This window comes from Ambystoma mexicanum, chromosome 5q, assembly GCF_040938575.1.
Source record: "Ambystoma mexicanum isolate Mex_15411 chromosome 5q, UKY_AmexF1_1, whole genome shotgun sequence".
In the NCBI taxonomy this organism is placed as follows: Eukaryota; Metazoa; Chordata; class Amphibia; order Caudata; family Ambystomatidae; genus Ambystoma; species Ambystoma mexicanum.
Window position 1 is genome coordinate 633004819 of NC_090933.1, and position 22606 is coordinate 633027424.

At 44.6% G+C, this 22606-nt stretch overlaps 1 long non-coding RNA gene across 1 annotated transcript; it reads right to left on the reverse strand.

Annotated features, from left to right (window-relative positions):
* Positions 1-5370: 5370 nt before the first annotated feature.
* LOC138498616 (uncharacterized) lies at positions 5371-13865 on the reverse strand. Its single transcript, XR_011278784.1, has 3 exons — positions 13765-13865; positions 5529-5623; positions 5371-5424 (listed from the first exon to the last, which is right to left on the reverse strand). It is a non-coding gene; the product is annotated as an uncharacterized lncRNA (long non-coding RNA).
* Between the last annotated feature and the right edge of the window lie 8741 nt (positions 13866-22606).

The following is a 22606-nucleotide window of genomic DNA, read 5'->3' on the forward strand; positions in this document are numbered from 1 at the left end:
AAACTTTCCACTTTGCGTTTCTCATTCAACACAGCCCGGTTCTTTTCGATTCTCCCCTCGACTCACCGGTTGTGATGAACCACTTGGCTTTTGGCTTTCCTGGAGTCGAGGCCTGTACCACAGGCACGCAAGCTTCCCTCGGTCCTGCTTATCGGCATAAGCTTGCCCTGTGTACCATTGACATCTGCTGCAAGACACGTGCTATTGTTCGTAGTCTTGGGCTCTCTTCCTCGAAGGTTCCGCGGGCCTAGGAGGAAAAGGGCAAGGTCGCTTCTCACCACCCTCCTGATTCTTGCCACCTTTCTCCTTCACTTGAACTGCTCCGCCTGCTTAGCCGTCTTGTGCTGTCTGCCGTGCTCACCTTGGTCGTCCTGCGCTCTCTTGCTTCACCTTTTATCCCTGTGGGGAAAAGGAAGGGCCGTCAGGTGTGTGTGATTTGAGACAATTGCCTGACTTTGCTTGACCCTCGTGTTGGGACATGTCAGGTACACCGGTTGCATATTAGTGCGTTTTTTATCACATTTCACAAAAGTGTTAGTTCATTCTCTTGGGTGTGTAAAAGTGTTAGTGTCGGAAAAGTGGGAGGTTGGTCTACGGGACAGGACAGGGAAGGTTTGTGAAATGGACGAGAATGGCCGGGATGGAGAACTTGACATAGAGGATGGAGGGAATGGTAGTATTCTGTGTGAGCAGGTTGGAACGACGGAAGATAGCAGTCAGAGAGACGGGAAGAAGAATGACTGGGAGTATTCAGATAAGGAACAGGAAAGCAAAGGATTCTGAGAGGGCGGTTTTTAATCCTGATGGGGTTCGTGCTCCTAAGGTATGTATCGGATGTGAATGGGCTGTTTGTTTTACCGTTGGGTAAGGAAGATTCAATGGGTGGTAGAGATGATGAGTGGAAACAGCTTATAAAATCCTCAGGAACTTCGTTGCCCTCATCATCCTCCCCATGTTGGTACTACATCTCACCTGGGGTATTCCCCCGAGCATAACCCTGTTCCACCTGTGATGGCCGTGTCCTGGCCACCTGAATAAGCGATTCTCAAGGTCTTACTGGGAGAACACCCTCCGGTTTCTCACACTTTACTCGGGTAAACGTATTCATTGACAATGTCAAGAGATATGTCATTCATATGTCAATTATATTTACTCTCAACTTCTTTGCTCTAATCGCTAAAATTATTGTTTTACTGGGATTAATCTTTAATTCATTCATTTGAGAGCATACTGCCAAGGCGTTTAACAATTTCTGCAGTCCTATGGGTGTTCGGTCTAGTATCACTCAATCGTCTGCAAATCCAAGCGAGGAAATAGGGTGAGGGCCAATTTTAGGTGGACATTTGCTACTATTATCCAATGCCAAAGACATATCGGCCACATGAAGGTTATAAAGCAGGTGTGTGTGAAGGAATCATGAGTCGGACACAGTCAACAGGTTCAAGTTTTCTCAACACAACTTTATTAAACTTAAAATAAAACTGGCTAGATCAAGGCCTAACTTGCCAGATACTAAGGTGGGATTTACCTAGCTAGAGAAAACCAAGGCTAGTCTAAGTTAGGAAGTCCAAAGTAAAATATTTGTCTGTGTCCAAAACCTGCCCTTTTCCCCACAACTAACTGCATACAATGTGTAGAGGTGTCAGCATCGAAAAGGAATAGTGTTCAAAGTAAAGTTCAGAGCTTCTTCTAGCTCTCTGGCGTGTAATCAGCTCCCCTCCCCAAAATTCAAAGTAGTTCATCGACTACAGGGGGTTCCATTCCCTATGTGTTCAAATCTTACAGCTTTCAAAACAACACTTGACTTCAATAACACAACAAAGTCTTTGTGCAACACAAGTTTCTTTATAGGTGTTTTCAGTGACTTTTCCATTCAGGGTCCCCGGTCTAGGTGCAGTTGTGGGACCACATGGTCCACCCATTACAGGTCATGCAACCAGTACCCTTCATTGACTGCTTTTCCTTTGACACCTGTCCACTGCTTCTCCTCAGCAGTGAGGTTTGCTTCAGTCACACATGTCACACTCTTCCTGACACTGTATTGTGGCTTGGTTAACGGCCTTCTACTTGTTACACCTCCTGATATTTCTTTGGCCCATGCCAATGCTTGTTTACACAGTTATTTGCACCAGAGTTAGATTTCTTATATCCTGCATTCAACTCCTTGTGCTCTCTTGGCTTTGCTGGCACTTGTTTCAGTTAATGCAGTTAATTATTTCCATGTGGTTCAAAACTTGCCTTTCAGTAAAGTCCATAATCTTTCTTTCACTTCTTTCTATATGCCAATGTATTTTCAACTTGCTTTAATTCCGTTCGGTATTCAAACTGCACTTTCAATTGCTTCCATTTATTTAGCCTCACCGCCTGCCAGCCTGGTGTTCCCCCTGTCTGGTTTCACTCAACAGTCGGTCTTACCGCTCCCCGTGAGCCCTTCCACCGCCACCAGTTCCTGTTTCTCTGTGCAACTGCTCGCGTTTTCTTCCTGCAGTCATCTTGTAACTTCCTGTCTGACTCAGCTGACTCCATTTGTGATGGGCTTCCAGTGATCAGAATCCCCATGTAAAATGGTTATGTACCCAGTGAAGAAATCAACGGGAGGGTTGTAGAGATTAATTAAGGATCTTTGCCCCTTAAACAATATTGTTGAAGCAGAGTTTCCTCTAGTACCGAATCCAGCTACAATATTATGTAACATCCAGCTACAGCCAAATACTTTACAGTAATGGATTTAAAAAATGCCTTCTTTTCAATTTCCCATCATGCAAAATCACAGGATTTAACTTTGTTTTCATACAGAAATCAACACCTGAAACACACGAAACTAACTCAAGGGTACTGTGAGTCCCCATCAATCTTTAATAGACTCATTCAGATGAACCTAGGCAATGTACAGCTTGAGTGCACAATAATACAATATGTAGATGATATATTGGTGTGAAGTGGGACAGAGGAAAGATCAGTTCGACAAATGACAATACTAGCAGAAAAAGGAGACAAAGTAGACAAAGAAAAGTTACATTATTGCCAGGAAGAGATCCAATACATATGACAGCTCATCTCTCAAGAGGGGAGAAAAGTGACACCTGAAGAGCAGAAGCAATCATAAAAACTCCAAAACCTGAGACAGTAAGAGAAATGTTGCAGTTCTTAGGTTTATGCAATTATTGTAGGCCCTGGGTCTTAGATTACAGTGCATATATTCGGCACATTTTAAAATGACTCAAGGAAGCAGAGACAGGTAAAAGTAAGATCACATGGACAGTTAACATGACTGAAGGATTTGAAAAATTAAAAAGGGCGATTTGCAAAGTCCCTGTGTTAGGAATAGCAGACTATAATGAAGGGTTTTACGTATTCTTGCATTCAAAAGGAGAATTGATGACAGCAGTACCCACCCAGAAGATGACATTAAAACATGGAGACAAACCAGTAGCCTATTGTAGTGGGATTCTAGACCCAGTAATGAAAGAACATTAGCCCTGCGAACAAGCGTTAGCAGCTGCTGCTTTCACGATTGAAAAGGCTACCAATATGTACATGTACATGCAGGGTTGTCATGTTGGAAAAGGAGGGGTTTCCTCCGGGCAGACGGCATGCCAATGCAACATACGTCCCTATTGGGCAAGCTCATGGAAGTACTAAAGCTTCCATTGGCTATCACTGTGGTGAAATACTAAAGGGGTATATCTGATTTCTCGCGGTAACGAAGCTGCAGACGTAGAGGCCAAAAGAGCAGCATATTTTCTAAATGTTTCTGATTTTGAATTAGAAGATGTTAAGCTAGGGTCAGAATGATGCAGGAAGGTTTTAATATGTTGTTATATGTTATTTTAACAATTTTGTACAGTGCTCGTAGGCCCGTAGGCATCTTGGCTCTAAAAGACAACTGACAGAGCAAGCCCAACCGGTGTTAGAAAAGAAGAGTTTTCAGAAGATGTCTAAACTACAAATGATTAGCAGTGCATATAAGAGCGAGAGGGAGTGCATTCCAGTGTCTACCTGCTGCCACAAAGAGGGCATGACCGCCAATTCTGGACAAGCGGAACCTTCGGACAGAAACTAGACATGTACTCCCAGAGCGTAGAGCTCAAGCAGGAAGATAGGAGGGAACTTAACACAAAGATAGTCCACACCTTCAAGATAGATAACCCGTTAGACTAAACAAAGGGCCTTAAACTCCACACATCTAGCCACTTGAAGCCAGTGGAGGGAATGCAGAATGGGAGTAACATGGGCAGCATAGGGTGTATTAGTGGTCACCCGGGCCGCCAGATTCTGCAACAGCTGAAGCCAGTGGGTAAACCCCACTGGTTGAGCCAAAACCAGAGAGTTGCAGTAATCTATATGGCTCAGAACCCGTGAGGTCACCACCAAAGGCCTCAGATGACAAGGTAAAAAAGGCAGAACCCTGCACAGAATCTTTAGATGAAAATGCCCAGCCTTACAGACAGCCCCAACCTGATGGGCCATAGGTAGTGTAAAAGACAAAATAACCCCAAGATTCCCAACAGCCATCACTGATAGAGTGGAATCACCAAGTGCAACAGGCCAAAGAGTAGGTTTAGGGGGAGAACCCACCACCAAAACCTAAGTCTTGTCCCCATTCAACTTCAGTTCAATACAATTAAAGTCATAAGGGTATTCGGATTCTGTCTCCTTCCCTATTCATGTTAACACATCATGAGCAGAATCAATTATGTCACTTTTAAAAATGTTTAAACCTTCCACTTTCCTCCATACAAATAGCTAAATGTCCCTATTCCAGAGAACAAGCTCGCTGTCCCTTGGGGTATGGTATCCCTAGTATGGCGCTGATGTGTCCCTATCTGGGGGGAGAGAAATGAAAACATTCCCTAGCCTGGCTCACTACTTTCCTATGCTAAAAGCTGCACACTAAGGGCAGTCAACAATCGTCTTTAATAGTGTTGCTGTCCCTTCATGTGACTTATCATAAAAAAAGGCTGGTATGTCCACCGTATAGTGGAGCTGATTCCACTGAATTCTGGTAAAACAGTGTATGTGTCCTATAGTCCAGATCAATTTCTGATTATCGTGAATCTGGTGGGTCGGATTAGCTGCCTAATCCAACCAGTGTCGACCGGTTTCAGCGGGGTAGCTTGTTTGCCACTTTCTTCAGGACCTTCTATATAGTGCCCTATGTGGACACTTGTACAATTATAAAAGGACAATTTGTATTATGGCTGTCTTCTAATTTCTTTTGCTGGTGCGGGCATCCTCCACAATGTTGAGACATTTCATGGTTGCGTCCATTCCCTAAAAGGGAAAATATATACAAATCAGGGGACTGGGATTTACATGACTACTGTTTGTTATACTGTGATAACCTTCATTTGTCTTACCGGAAACGTATAGCCTGTGTAATGGAGGCGTGAATCCGGTCTCTGTAGTCTATCTGTAGGTCCCCTATGGAGTAAATGACCATCAGTGAGTTATATTCTACTATGATGTTACAGATCTCAAATCTCAACTGTAGGTCTCTTTTCATAGGGAGGTGACAGAACACTTACCCTATTTGTTCAGGTTCGACTTGCTCGGTACATGGGGGATGGTCATGTCCTTCTTGTTTCTTTTTCCTACTAGGCCGTCTCGTATGGTTCACAGACTGTGCAAAAAACGGCAAAGACAGAACGTTTTTTAGGGGGCTTACATAATGAAACATGTTGTTGCATTAAGACTCATTACTCTATATGTTTAGGGAACATGGCGTCAATGTGTTCCGAGTCCTCCCTCCCTAAACATATGCACTCCCGTTTGTTGGTATCTGTGCAGTTGCATGTCACAGTATCGGGTGCTATCGGGTTGCTGCATTAAGACTCATTACTCATTGTTGATGCCTGCGCAGTTGCATATCAGTACCCATTCAACTTGAGCCAGTTCCTGCCCATCCAATCCCCTACGGCTATCAGGCACTGACTCAAGTGCGACGACACCTCACCTGGTCCAGATCTAAACGAGACGGGATCTAGGTGTCATTGGCATAAAAGTAGCACCTGAAGCTGAAGGAGTGGATAAGACAGACAAGAGGCTGAATATAAATATTAAAAAGTTTAGGGGACAAGGCAACGAATGCATAGCAGACCAAAGCCCTGTCAGCTCCTCTCTCAACTGCTGGCGCGAGGACGTGTTTTTTCATGTGCTGGAACCTGGAAACTTGGAACCTGGAAATAAAGACGCCAGACATCCGTGATGTAGAAGGCTCCTGGCAAAGCTGTGAAAGTGAATCCTACACACCTGAATTAGGTCCACCATCCCCCACCTGCCAAAAACCAGAGTGAGTCACTAATCCTTCCCAGGTGCCATGCGTCACAGTGGCACTGGTCCATTAGTAAGGGACAGAGTAGCACATAAATCCAGTCAGAGAAAGATTGGAGGTGGGTGGTTGGAGTAGCAGAGCAGCGAGCAGCAAATAGGGGAGGTGGAGAAGGATTGGAAGTGGCAGGACGCAGTGGAGGTAATGAAGAAAGCATGTAAAGTGTGGAAGTAGGGGATAGTGCAGAGCAAACAGAAGAGGTTGGTGGAAGTGAAGATCAAGGAAGAGGGGAGAGAGAAGAATAGATTCGAGGAGTTGAAGTTCAAGGAAGAAAGCAGAGAGCAAAAGGGGTTGGAGGAGTTGACGATCAAGGAAATAGGTAGAGAGCAAAAGATGTTGGAGTTGAACATCGAGGGGGAGTAGAAAAGGTTGGTGGAGGTGAAGATCAAGGAACACTGCAGAAAGCAGTAGAGGATGGAGGAGGTGAATAAGGAAGGAGGTTTGTGGGAAGTCTCTTGAAGGTGTAAGGACAGAGAGAGAGAGAGAGAGAGAGAGAGAAAGAAAGGCAACACAAGCTTGTCTGGGGTAAGTGGGTGGAGAAATGGTTATGAGGTGAAATATCAAGGAGGCTAGATGACCACCATCTTGAGGGCTACTGGCAAAGTGCAATGACACAGATTAGCCAGAACCTCAACTTGCACCTACAAACCCTCCTAACACACCTCATGTTAGGGAGACTGCTAGATCTACTAACATCCATCATTGAGCTACAACAAGGGTTGCTAAAATACCTTTGTGAACCACCTAACCAGTAGCCTATGTGAAGACCCACCAGAACTTCTCTCATTAGTTCAGCTATATGTCAAAGACTGTGAGGGACACTGGGGAGCGTCGGGAGAGACTATTTGTAGTAGAGAGACTCCTTGGCAGACAAAGGGAAAGAAGTAATTTGGGAGTTTGTGGCACCTTTTGATCCACTCGCCATACAATAATGGACAAGCAGAGAGGTGCAAAGAGGCAACCTAGGGAATCCTACAACTGGAGGAAAGGTTTACATTGGGTCCTGGGAAGACTTAAGAGAACTTGAGAAGTGAGAAAAAGATTATCCTGGGGAGAATCTCGGTGAGACTTTCATAACACACTATACTAAACTGAAACTGACTTGCTTATTAAAAAATACATGGGCAAGCTAGTAAGGCACCTAATGTTGACAAGTAGGCAAATCCCTTTAGCTGTTTTTAGCTTCCTTATTCCTCTACTCATGAGAGTAATTCCATTTAATTGTATTCCCATCCTCAGATACTGAGAATTCCAAATAAAGACGAGTTCTCTTATTCATATGTCTGGTGGTGTTTTTCCAACATCTTTATGAAAAAGATAGACATACTTGTAATTACGGAAACTTGGTTTAATGACAGCTCAGGACCAGCACTCTCCTTAGCCATCCCCTCTGATTATGCTATCTATAGGAGAGACCACTCCAATCAGAGAGGAGGGTGTGTCGCCCTCATAGCCAAGAACTCCCTAAGCATTAGGGAATCACCAGGACACCAGGGACTAACTGGGCTCAACTGTGACTACCTCCCACTTAAAATCAATGTGTCACACACCTGCACCATCAATATGCATATCGTATACCGACCACCTGGTCCTTGCACTGACTTCCAAGACTCCCTTGTCCACGCACTATCGGACAATATCAAAAAAGCCTCCCAAACCATCCTCTTGGGTGACCTCATCCTAGGTCTCAATGACCCTAAAGACCATCACGCCAAAGCACTCGACAAAGCCCTCACCACCCTCTGCTTCACTCCCACCATTACTGAACCCACCCATATCAAAGGATGCACCCTGGATTGGATCAACCAGCACAACTGCTCCATCCTGGTCACTGACAATACCCCTATCCCATGGTCCGACCACCATTACATCCAATTCAACCTCTCCGCAAAAAAAGACTCCGTCCCCATTCAGACCCCCTGCCCAGCGGCACTCGCCAGGAGCTCACGTAAACTTACAGTAGAAAATTTGGCGCCATTCCTAATGGTTCCCGCGCTACAAACGCCCACCTCCAACAACCCAGAAACTCTCGCAAGTACTTTCAAAAGTATCATCACCAAAGCTATAGACGCCATTGCGCCCCTAACTCACAAGAAAGCCAAGAAAGTTAAGCACTCCAAATCTTGGTTCTCCAGTGAGCTGCTCAAGCAACGTTCAGAAAAAAGATCTGCCCTCTCTACCTGGAAAGCCAACCCCTCAGAAACCAATAGAGAGGCCTTCAAAACCATCTCCAGGTCATATAAAAATAATGTCATCAAACCCTTTCATTTAACACTAGGATCAATGACGCCAAATCCAACTCCAAAGAAATTTTCTCCATCTTCAGAGAACTGGAAAATCCCTCTACCCCTCCTCCCTCGCTCATCAAGGATGCTAAATGGTGCAACAGCATCCAATCAGCAATGCTAGACAAGCTCAATACCCTTCAGGCCAAAATCATTGGCCACCAAAAAACGTTAGAAAAACTAATAGCTAGCCAGCATAGCAAAGCACCTACCTCGCAAGCACCAATACCCTCTCCCCCATTCGAATTCAGAGACATCACTGAATCAGAGGCCATCACCCTGCTCAAATCCATTAAACCATCCAACTGCAAAGGTGATGGGTGTCCTGCTCATCTTATCAAAGACTCCTCTCACGCCCTGGCTCCCTTCCTCATTGCCTTCATCAATGCCTCTTTCAGGTCAAGCCTTGTCCCCAAAGACCTCAAAGAAGCTTGGGTACGCCCATTAACATCACTTGACCCTACTGTCCCCGGAAACTACAGGCCAATCACAACAGTCTCATTCCTGCTAAAAATCAGCCCTCCTTGACTTAAACCAAATGGATGACCTGAGAGACTTAGGCAAGCCTGCACTTCTCCTACTCCTTGACTTATCAGCTGCCTTCGACCTGGTCGACCACAACATGCTGTGCCGTCACCTCGCCTTTGCGGCCAAATTCTCTCCCAAAGCACGCGACTGGATTACTTCCTTTCTCAAATATAGGGCTATGAAAGTTTTCTCGGACTCTGCCTCGGCCACCCCGAGCCTACTCAAATGTGGAGTCCCACAAGGGTCATGCACAGCGCCCACGCTCTATAACCTTTTCACCAGGCCACTGTTTAGCCTCCTTGATGCCATGGGCATATCATACACCAATTATGCAGATGATACGCAGGTGTTAATCCCTCTCACAGGTGACTACAAGACTAACATGTCTAATCTCATGGCTATATACTCGACTATACAATCCTGGATGGCTGACAACTGGCTCTGTTTAAACAGCGCGAAAACAGAACTCCTACTCATCGGCTCACCCACCACCCTGGGCAACCTCAGTCAGGAATACTCCTCCTTCACTATTGACAATACACTCATCAAGGTGTCTGACCACGTCAAAACACTGGGCGTCTACCTTGACTCAAACCTCACCATGGACAGACAAGTAAATTCCATCTCTACCTCATCAGCTTATTACGCCAAAATCATTAATGCTGCCAGACCCTTCCTTTCACAAAAGAACTGCTTAGCCATAGCCAGAGCCATCATTGCCTCCAGACTAGACTACTGCAATGCCCTACTATCTGGGACGTCCTGCAAAAACCTCTCTAAACTTCAAGTAGCGCAAAACAATGCCCTCAGGGCAGCCACTGGGACCTCAAGAAAAGAACACATCTCAGAAATCAGGAGACAAGTCCACTGGCTCCCGGTTAAACAGAGAATCATTTTCAAAACTCTCTCACTAGCACACAAATGCCTCCATGATACCGCCCCTCCGTACCTTGTACAGAGGATTGTGAAAAATACTGCCACAAGACCCCTTCGGGAAGGTTACTCTAACATTATCCTAATGTCCAAAACCAAAAAGGCCCGTGCAGGAGGTTCTAGCTTCCCCACGATAGCAGCCACACAGTGGAATGCCCTCCTGCCGAACCTCAGAATGATTCAGTCCCACCTAGCTTTCCGCAAAGCACTCAAGACACAACTCTTCATCTAACCAACAAGCTGTTCTGGTATGTCTCCTAAAGAAAAATGCTATTAATGCTGTACGTGCAACTAAGAGACCTGTTGGTCAGATGTAACCTGCCTACTGAAAATTCCTTGTAATCTCTTGTAACAAGCGCCACGATGCCCCCGGGCTGTACGTGCGCTCTACAAAGGCAAATAAATAAATAAATACAAAAGACACCAGAAAAGCGTTAAAACACATCTATTCTGATAACCTTATCTGATCCTTTCATGACACCGTCCCTCCCTTTTGCCCAACTCCTGAACTTTTTATTGTGTTTTATGGACCGTCTATTGTATTTTTGTTCTGGCGCCCTGTTGTCCAGGCGGGCTTTCGGCGCTATGTAATTATAAAAATAAATTACGTCACGTCACGGCTCATTTTCATCCATTTGTATGGTGGAGAGAACGGGCATAAGGCAACTTGCATTTTCACCGCCTCCCTTCCTCTCCTCCATACAAATGCCCCAGTATTTGCGGCGGCATGCATTTTCACGCTGGCTCAAGTGCTGGGGATTCCTATGGAGCCTGCCTGTTTTAAGCATCAGCATAAAGCAGGAGGACTCCATAGAGCCATAGGGATCCTTTGTAAACGCTTCCTGCCATGCTCACAGGCAGGCAGCATTTACTCATTTTGCACAGAAGAGTGCAAAAGTGCCAGGCAAAAGGCAGCGTACATGCTTGTACACCACCTTTTGCCCTGCACATTTGCACTCCGCTGTGCAAATGACCAAAATGTGGTGCCGGGGAGCTGCCCACGTGTATGTCTACACATAACGGCTCCCCACCGACAAATTACGGGGAACTCCAAAATGAGCATCTCTGTGTCAGTGTCATTGCTGTGTGCAGAAACTGTATAGACATACTCATCTGAATTGCTTCTGGACATAGGCAAGCATTGCCCGTGTCGCTTTCAAGTTGCTTGACCGATGCCACGCTTGTTCCTCAACAGATTTGCATACCCTTACCATCTTGTCTTCAACCAGTCACTCCTTGAGACACAATAAAGTGGCAGGAAATTTAATTTGAGTCTAAAGTGTTCTGTTCATCCCACACCATCTCAATACATATATGAAAACATTCACACATAACAAAGTCAAGTTTTCAGTGTAAAAAACTGGCAGACCTTCTACCTTTGGCTTCCTGTTCTGCACAATGCTCTGTCGCTTGCTTGCTAGTTTTGTGCTTTATAAGTGCCTATACAATGCATACACCTAAAGCGTACCTTCACCAACCTTGGCCTGGTGTCACTAAACATTTGGGCAGTCATGGAACGGTGCCCGAAGGCCCTAGGAGGCACATGCATGTTTAAATGCTCTAACATGATAAAGACAATACAGCGGTTTCTTTTTTTTGTGTGCAAATTTGTGCTTTTCATGTTGACTTTAGCAGAGTATGGTGAGGACCAGTGTTACCACCGCCTGGGATAAAGACTTTCCCAGAGGCTACAACTCTGCAGTACTTCTTTGAAGGCAGAGCATGGCTCAACAGAAGTTCTCTGTTGGGAGGTTTAATATTAGAGGGGTGTGAAGAGGAATTCTCTACCCCTTCCAAATTGTTTTCCTTCATCTGGAGTGTGAACGAGATGCTTGTTGATTTATTCTAACATTTAAAGGGCTCCTTTATCTTTCAGGGTGGTGAAATTGAGCTGCAAACATGAAGGTGCTCTCTAAATAACTTTCTCAGTGCCCAAAAATACTGCAACGTTAACAGTTGGAGTTCCTTTGACCCGGGTATATAAATGTCAGCCGTAGTGTTGCCATTCCGCTTTTAACTGCCCCTGCTATCTACCTCCTCTAGTGCTTCAACCCCAGAAACTGATTGTGCAGTTTCAAGGAGGGTGGATAGCTCAGGGGCAACGTGCTCGCCTTGGAAGCAAGACACAGAGCAATGCAGGTTCGATCCCCGGGTCCACGCTTAGAAACCTCTGGGTATTAAACTCATTATAAATAACCTATCATATCAAGCCTACCTACTGGCTGGAGGAGTCGTGCTTTATTTTAGCAGTTTAATGGGGCACAATAGGGCGGGAACTCAGTAAAGGTGTCCTGCTATACTTTCAAACCCAGTGTTGGCAAAACCAGAGATTTTCCTGTCATTAATCCAGTGCTGCTAGCTCATTCCACGGCAAAAGGACAGCAATACAGTTGGCACTACCATACGTGATAACAATAATTAAAGTATTTTGCACATAACTCTTGAAGCAAAACAAAAGCTTTTCCTTTAAACTGACAGCAGAGGCGAAGAATTGTAACTAAGGCACACACAGCATGTATCACCAAATTCACAAGTCCAGAAACATTCATACGGTGGGACAAATCACGAAGTCCGGTGTGTATCCTACACGTTGGCCATCTACCACTATCACAGCTAACGTTTTTGCCCCCACTGAAGTGACATCTGTGAACCCGTTTGCCATCTACCACTATCACACCTAAAGTATTAGCCCAACTGAAGTGACACATGTGAACCCAAATCTAAACATTGATTTGCAAGAGAAAAACGTGAGAAAATAATCCACAGTTATCATTTTTATTCTCTCGTCGAGATTATACAGTGGCAGTGCGGCCTTGAGTAACAAAACATCATGTACGGGAGTATTTTCTTGTGGACGCCCATTTTGTCTAGCAACCGTTGCTGTTTTCTTCCCTCAAGATGACTCGACAGTTTCTCACGAACACAAAATAGTTGAAACAATCTATGGGCACTGGTTTGGATAAACAACATTTCTGGCGTGGTGCTTTCAAACAGGAATGGATCTGTTTCTTTGTGGCTAGGGTATAATTATGGTAGTGTCATCACCTCTGCTTAGTATCCAGCAAGCGCCGCCTCATTCGTGTCTGAGTCCGCAATATTCATCTGGCACAGCAATAGTACGATAAGACCTGCTGAGCATTGTATCTTTTTCAGTTTATATTTCGAGAAGATACCTATTATCTGCAGGCAGCGCCCTGTGAATGCACACGGCGTTAAATATCTCCAGGGCACTGTATTATCTATTGCCTTTACGTGTTAGCGTGAACAAAGAAGACCTCCCGGGGGCTGGCATGGCGTAGCAGGAAACACGTTGTGCATGGACTTGCCCAACACTGATCACCACAGCGGCCTACAGGCTACCTCTTCTGTCTAAAACGCTAGGCACGTGAGGCAAGCAAGGAAGCGAGACCTAGCATATGCGTATCAGCCTCATTTCTCCTGCAGCCCCCTCTAGACACAACATGCGAGGTTTTCTAGTCGATTGAATGGGGGCAGGGGAGAGGGGCACGCTGACACACGTGATGCCTCAACAATGGAGAAAAGCACACGACGGGCAACGTTCCAGCATGTAGGCTGACCATATTTTACAAACCAAAAACTGGGAAAATTTAGCAAAGATAAATGTAGAAAAAGGAAAACAAAGACGGGAGCCAAAAATATGACGCATCACAATGACTAATCCCACACCTTGAATGGCTGAAACTTTTCCACTGAGTTATGGGATCTTTTCCTGCAGAGTATTGAGGCGCACTGATGAAGCAGAGCCCTGATGGAAACGCCAACGCTGCAATGGGTGTACATTGTGTGGCGCTGGCCCTTTAAGGGCGCGCGCACGCGACGGAGTGACATGTCATTCCGTCGTGTGGGATATGAAAGAACAGGGCATTCCCGGCCGCCTCAGAGCGACTGGGGAGCCCGCACCAGCAACACTGTGTCCGTGTGTGTGTGTGTGTGTACAGAGGTGGGGGAGGAGGGCTCACGGGCCACATGGGGAGTGGCAACAGTGGCGACGCATCCTCTAGAAATCATCCTTCATTGTATTCCCTTCCATGAATTCCTTTCTCCGTCATACAGTTTCCTCTATTATTTTCTACCAGTACCTAGCCAGATTGTCTTTACTCTTTTTTTTGCTGGCTTTGAGCATTCTGTTTTTCTGGTAGCAGTACAAGCTGCACAAGTTGCACCATCTCTTCCTCGTAGGAGGCTTTTCCTGGAACTTGACCTGCACTCATCCTTCATCATAGAAGTGGTCTGATAAGAATCTTGCTTGAAAGTCTTTATCTAAAACGGGGACATTTTACTGTTTTGCAGAATCTTGTTGGGACAGGGGGCACAGTGTGAAAAACCACGACTGTCTATCCAAAAGTGGAACGTCTGATCATTCTACAGCAGACTGCCTAATACCAGGAGTCTGTGTGTGTGGCCCTTGCACACTCTGTGAACAGCCCCACATCGTGTGCCGTTATTGGTCTCCCCCAACACCCAAGTTACAAGTGGATAGGGAAGAAAACACCAACTTAGGACAAGGGTGGGGGGCATTGCAACACACCTCACCACTGTTCTGTGCATGGGCACAGCATAGCTTTCAGGTATTCCACACAGAGAGGCTGTGGTGCAACACTCCTATACTCACGTTGAGGAATGGCTTTAGCTGCTGCACTTGCTGTTCCCCAAATATGACAATACTCGGGGTGTACCGAAACTCGGCTTCAAGTAACTATTTGTCCGAATTCCACCTGAAAAGGAGGTATTCGGCTTAGGCTGAATACCTAATTATCACTCGAAGCCGAATAGTTTCTCCCACAAAATACATTAAGTACTGCTTTGTCTGCGTGCCTGGAATCATCGAATCATGTCATGTTTATCCTTTAAAAGGATCAGTGAACACATGCTGCTGTCACTTTTTTGATTGAGTACAGGCAGGGCAGAGGTGTGAAAGTGCAACCAAAGTCCCTGCCCTTCATGTTCTGGACAGACAGACTTTCATCTGGTGGTTTGCTTGGGAGGGGTGAGCTGAAGTCAAAGTCTCAGTATTTTGAATATGTCTCTGGTCTCCCCTGTATTTTGCAGTCGAAAAGCATTGAGCTGGAACAATTATTTATGAAGTCGCTACTGAAAAATTGTATTTTCTTTAGGCGCTTATTGATTTGCTGATGACCTGTGTGAGAAATCTGAAAGTCACAGGTTCCCGTTCCCAATCCAAATAATATAATTAAGTGCATTCATATAGCTGTTGCAAAGATCCCAGTTAGTTCCAAAGCCTGAGTAAAATAGCTCAGGATCTAGTGGGCCTGCAGCAAAGAACTGTATTCAGCCCGCAGGTCCAGGTTATAAAGCAAGTAAGATGGCTCAGTGGGAAGTGTGCATGCAGCAGAGATATGCTTGAAATATCGAAACATTCCTGGCCTCCAATTTTCTCATGGTGCCAAATGAGTCCCTTTGAATTGAGAGAGATGTTACTGAATAGCCTGGCTATATGATTTTTTAACCAAAATGCCTCAGCCTGTGTCAGAGGAAATATTTAAAGAGGGATATTTGTGTAATAAAGACAAAGATATACAAGTTTACAATTTAGAAATATTGCACCAAATGGACGTACAAGGGGAACAAATAAGTCAAATAAGCATACACATGCCAATTAAAGATCTGGAAATTGGCACTGTCCCTTCCCTATAGGGTCAGCCGAGAACCATGGGGGACTCAGCATTCCCTATATATTTGTGTCTGGTTTCTTTTACCATGTGCAAAAACACCACAAACATGCCCTACCCGAAGAAAATACTATTTATTCATGAAAACACATGTTTCATATGCCTCATCCCCACTCACTACCGCAGGTAGAATGCATGGCCTGAGCATCCCAAAGGTTTGTATTCAGTAGCACTTCAGCAGTCAGCAGGGTACTAATTGATTGAATCACTCCTTTTGTGTTTGATTGCAGGTCCAAAAGGAACATTTGAAAGCACAAGTAGATACATCCTAGTCTCCCCTCACAGTGATTGCATACATGCATACTATACTTTTGGGCTAATCTTACGTTTATCTATTAGTAATTATTAGTGGTGTAACCTTGGGCATACATCTTTTGGCTGTTGCTTGTTAGATATTAGTACAAAGTAATATTGAATAATAAAAATAAGTGATGAGAGTTTGTCCTGCAATTAATCCAGCACATCAAATTAAAGGATAGCTTACTTGCTATGTGGCCCTCGATATATCTCCCATTACCCTTAGCCAGAAGAGTCAAAAACAAAATGGACGCAATTGAGATCTGCTTACATGACCAACTCTTTCTAAACAAGATACTAGAATGCAGAGACTATTTCGACCAACTAGGATTGAGATGTACAACAGCAAAAACTCGTACCTACTACAACACAGAAGGAAAAAGATCCTCAATGCCCGAAGAAATACACAAACCTGAAAAAACATACCACAAACAAGACGCAAGACATAAAGAATATGCTGAAAATCTAAGAAGGCACGGCAACTCTGAGAGAGCTTTTTACCGCTCATACACCCCAACCGATGAAAGAATCGTAACAAGAGAACGGAAAGTAACAAAATAAACTCACTTATAACCATCCCCAAACAAAGTTACACTATGCTCCTGGAACACCAGAGGGTTCTCGCATTTGTATAAACCGGGAAATGACGACCTAAACAACTTTGATATCATGTGCTTTCAGAAAACCTGGCTGACACAGAAACCCCACTGCGACGGATACTTGAATGCATTCAATCCGGCTCTACTGGGGCAAAAAGGGAGACCACAGGCCGGCCTCCTTACAATGTGGAAAATAGAAGCCAACATCCACCTGATAGAAACTTTGAATCCCAATCATTAGATACAACTAACTGTGCTCAAATTCAAAGACCACCCAGAACTTAGAAAATCGAAAAGCAATCATACACTACTTATCACGATAGTCAATATATACTGGAACTCCAAATCCATGCAGAACGTCACATTCATCAATGAGGCAATGACAAACATAGACAATATCAGAATAAAATATCCCAAAGCAAATGTAATCCTATGCAGAGACATGAATATCCATCTATTCAATGAGCAGGGAGAAAGAACATCCCTATCCAAGATGAACCGCAAGACAAGACCCTGGGACAAAGAAATTAACAACCGAAACCTGACTTTACTCATTGGCAAAATAAAAGGAGATCAACCCTACCCCCCTCCCCCACCACACATGGTGTAGAGGAACTTCAACAGCCTACAACAATTATATCTATGCTTCACTCTCAATCACAGAGGCCGCCAGGACACTTATCATTATCCCCACTAAACTCAGCGACCATTACAAAATAGCCTTAACCTGGATCAAAATTCATTCACTTATACACAAAGAAAATTCGGATACAATTTAAATCAATCAAGGAGGAAACCGACTTCGAATCCCGACTAATCACGCATCAATAATAAAAGACAATTTCCAGAATTCTTCCAAACCAACGAAAGCAAAAATAAACTACGAATGGCTTTTAACACCCTACAAAACCACCAAGAAAGTTTGTGGCAAGACTGACCACAAACGCAACCACGCATATAATGAACTAATCGCCACCAAAAAAAGAACCTTGCACAAACAAATTTGTGACATTTACAACACTAATCCCACCCACGGCAAACAAAGAATGCACGCCTTAAAACTAAAACATCGGAACTGGATGAAGTCAACAAAAGCAACCTTTATTTTTTTTTTTTTAAACATTTTTTATTTACTTGTTTATAATCAAAACACGAAAAATGATTTTTACAAGGGGAAGTCAGCGAAATAACATTTTCATGCGCATACATGTGAACCTTTTCATGTGAAGACATATGAACTTTCTACCAATTTCCAGCAATTTGCTGATGGTTCCCAGTTATGCGTCATGTTCGCTTGGCTGATTTAGTCAGTCCTGAGTAATCAGCGTTGCACTTACAGTCCGGCCCCATCAAGTGCAGAGGGTGTTTCATGGGACCATTCGTTAGGCAGTAAGAGACCCGTCTGAAAGCTCAGCTCAAGTTACCCCAATGGGTTAGCAGTAAAATGTACTTAGACAATGTAATAGTTGGTCACTGGCCGGTGGCTGGGATCTTGGCGTTAATTTTTTTGAAGGCTGATTCCAATAGTTTGCTTGTAGCGACTGCCCATCGTGCTTTTTCACCAGAAATGAGTCGGCACCACCAAGTGTCTTTGTCTACTAAAACGGAGTTTACCCATAGAGGTGCCAAAATTGCCAAGCGTTCTAGATTAAGAGTGGGACAGTTTAGCAGGAGATGTCGGACTGTTTCTTTCAAGTCCTCGTTTAGGCACAGTCTGCATGATGTAACAGTGGCCTGACTTCTTATCCCCAAAATCTCTCTAGTGTGGAGCAGGTTCAGACGGGCTCTCAAAAAGACACTTCGTAGTTTTTTGTCCAGAATTTTTTTGCAGTAAGCCAAAGCAGTATTTAGCTGATTGTATATTAGCGGCAAATGTTTCAGGGATTTTATCACCGATGTTTGGTCGCCAGTGGCTATCCAGTCTTGATATTTCAGTTTTTGGATCACTTTTTGAGGAATGGAAATTAAGTCCTCTGGTGCAAGCCACCTCTTCCAGTTTCTTTTCTTGGCACTTAATCCACTTCTAAATCCCCTCACATTGGGTTGCCGCTAGCTCTTTGCCAATGGTGTGAAAAATCGACAAGCCATCTTGGATAAGAATCTTTCTGTACATAGCGAGTGAGGACAGACTGACAGTGACGCCCAGCGACAATAGGCCCAACTCTCTTCTGACAGCAGCGATCGGGATTGAGGCAGGTAGACCCAAGATCGTCTTCCAAATGTAGCCTTCCAATTTTGGCCAAAATGAACTCGGCATGTTGATCGTGGCGTCCATGCCATATGTTAAGGCAAGAACTATTTTTCCTTTATAGAAATTGATTGCAGGAATCAATGAAAATTTGCAGAACTTACGGTCAATCAGTCTCAATTGCGCGGTCAGGTTCTTAGCTTTGTCCCAGAGATATGATTGCATTTGGGACTCCTGTAATGTTCCGTGGAGAATGACTCCCAGATATTTAAAGTGAGGGACCACTTCGATACGGCATTTGTTCACTGACCAAATATGCGCTGCAGTTTTAGGTTGTCGATTCTTGGCGAAAATCATGATTTTTGTCTTGGCATTGTTTATGGTGAGGTTATTGGAGGCCATGTACTCTGTCAAATTGTCCAGCTAACGTTGGAGGCCTATTTGGGTCTGGTCTAAGAGGATCATGTCGTCGGCATAGAGAATTCGAGACACCACGGTGTTGCCGAGCTTTGGGGGAAAGCTCAGAACATTCGCTTCAGAGTTTTTAAAGTCACCCAAAAGGGCTACAAACAGGGCCGGGGCCAGCGGGCATCCTTGTTTCTCTCCTCTTTTTGCCGCAATTTCTTTGGTGAGGATGCCTTGGTTGTTCAGGCGGACACTTAGGGTGGTGTTCGAATGGAGGGCTATGATAGGATGTAAGATTTCTTCTGGGCAGCCCCAGCCTTTTAGCTTTTTCCACAGGAGCGTTCTGTCGACTATGTCGAAAGCCTGCAACAGGTCTATGAAGGCCACGTAAACTGTTGGTGCTCCCTGGTTTATTTTTGCCTTGATCATGCTGAGTATGAGGATATTCACTGCCGTTCCACCGTTTTTCTTAAAGCCCAGCTTGAAGGGATCTTCACACAGGGCTGATTTTGCCCAGGGCCAGAAGTGTTGGAGAGTAGCAAACAATTTACCCATGATATCTAGGAGGGCTATTGGTCGATAGTTTGCTGGCTATTCTCTGCTTCCTTTTTTGAAAATTGGGATGACAGTAGCTTTAGTCCAAGACGCTGGAATCTGTCTGGTAGCTCTGCATCGACTATAAAGAAGACTGATGAAATCTGTCCATTCTGTGATGTGTGTTTTTAAGTCAGTGTTCGTCAGGCCGTCAGGTCCCGGGGCTCTAGAGGTTTTTAGCTTTCGAATGGCCGCAACAATGTCTGCTTTTGCAGAAAGATCCACCCAGGGAGCCAAGTTTAGAGCCGTGGTGGGGGTCGCATTTGATGTCAGAGGAGCAAAGAGATGTGTGAAGAATTCGACCCAGGCTGATTCCGAGACTGAGTTGATCATATTTGACCTTGTGTTTCCTTGTAAAATGTTAATCAAGGCCCAAAAGTCAGCTGCTTTTTAGTTGATAGTGTTCTCATCATGGTTTCGGTGTCGTTTTGATACAAAACTGACCTACGTAGTCTGATCCAAGATTTGTAGCTTTTGTATTCATTTATCCATAGTTCCCACCCCTAACTGGAGTTGGCTGCTTTTGCATTGCGTTTCGTTTTTCTCAACGCCTTTTTTTAAAAATATTATTTTGTCATATGTGTGATTGTAGGTGAAAGGGATAAGTTTTTCCTCTTTCTGCTTGGACTTGTACTTAATCAGGAGCAGGATATAGTTAGGTCTCTGCGATGTTCTGGAGAACGTTGATAAGTCCCCGGTTGTGGCAAATTGTTGGATCATAGCTCTAACACTGGCGGCAGTAAGGCGCAGTAGGATTTGCTGAGGATTGGCCTCCACCGAAGCTGTGTAGCTTGTAGTTTCTCGAGAGGCCGAAGACCATCTGAGGGTGAGCATGTTTTGGTCGCTCCGGTCTGTTTTGATCACATTGAAGCTGTCGATGTATGAACATATATCATTCGAGATGAAAATATAGTCCAGGGTGGCCGTGGAGGAGCCTCGTTCCCAAGTGGGGATTTGCACTTGCCACTCTTTGATCCATGCCGCATTGTGTACATTTCTTGAGGCCATCAAGTTCATCCAGGCTTTGCCCCTTGATTCCGTAAGCGACGCAGCAACTGATTGTAGAGATGCTTCTTTAGGGTGGAGACATTTGGCGTTCAGATCGCTGCATATTATAACATGCGTGGTGTTCCACTCCACTACAGTTGCGTCGATAGTATCGGCCATGGATTGGCAGAAAGCCGTGATCGACGTTCTTTGTGGGTTCCAGTAAGTAGTGATAACTGCAAGTGAGGTCTCAGTCCATTGTCTTGTGTTCAATTCAATAAGAGTTGCCATAATCCCATAGGTTCTGACAATGGTTTTGACGATTTCAGGTTTTGGCCTGTCCTCACAGCAATGAGTAAGCCAGCAGAAGGCCGGCCTAGCAGTTCTCTGACCGCCGGGGAGACCTCAATTTCAAATCCTTCCATGGATGGTATTTCTAGCAGCCTTATTACAGAACAACGCTGAAAATGTACTGAAAATACTGAAGAACAAAAACACCAGAGACTTGTGGAGCATAATGAACAACAACAGATCCGCCCAAACATCCCTTCACTTAGGGATTCCAGAAAAAGCTTGGTCTACACACTTTACCAACTTGTATAAAAATACAATCAACACTCCAGATATTAGCACCAGCACCTCCAAATGGTTCAATAGTTGGGAGATGAGATCTTTTATCTTATCAGACATCTTAACACCTCGAGAGCTCCCGGCCCGACGGCCACAGTAACCACATCATTAAACAAGACCCGGAGGCATGGACTGACCTGTGTATGGAATTGTTCAATTTAATAACCACAGAACAATACGTCCCGCACACCTGGCAAACAGCCACGCGGGTTCCCATATATTAGCAAGGAGAAAAAGACCTACCCACGAACTATAGACCGCTGGCCATGCTCGACCCCATAGGCAAAATCTTTGCTTCTACACTACTTAAACAACTGAACACCTGGGCAACCCGAAACAATATTCACGACCCTCGACAGACCGAATTTGTGAATGCCGGCACTAGCATAAACGTAACGATTCTCAATGTCTTAAAACAAGAAGCTTCCAGAACTGGATCACATATTTACGCTGCGTTCATAGACATACAAATGGCATTCGATAGCATCAACCGAAATAGACTTTGGAATAAGATCTACTCCTAGAAATGTCCTTCCGAAATACTCAAACCCATCAAGGCCCTTTACAGCAACACTTCCATCAAGGTCTGACTTACACCAACTGGCATTGTATCCATCTCCATACCAACAGACAGAGGCCTCAAACAAGGCTGCCCACTTGCGGCAACATTGTTCAACTTCTACCTTTTTGACATCATGATCAGCCAAGCTAACGTAGAAGCTTTCCCTCCCAAAATCAACACCACCAAGATACCCTACATTCTCTATGTGGATGACTTAGTACTGCTGGACAAAACACTCATATGCCTACAAAGAAGACTCAACGCACTGGAGAAATACATCAAAGAAAACGACATGACAATCAACATCTCAAAAACCTAGATCATGCCACTAACAGCAAAGAAAATTGCAGAGCAACCACCTTTCGACTGATGATTGACAAAAAAACCCTTGAAATAGTCAGGACAACAAAATATCTTGGAATCCACCTAAATCAATCCACAATAGAACTGTCCTGGAGGGAGCATCTGAAAACCAAATGCCTCTCGCTAGCACGCCAAGGCGCCATGATCCATAAAAAATACGGACGCTTCTCTACACACCCACTCTCACCTTCTA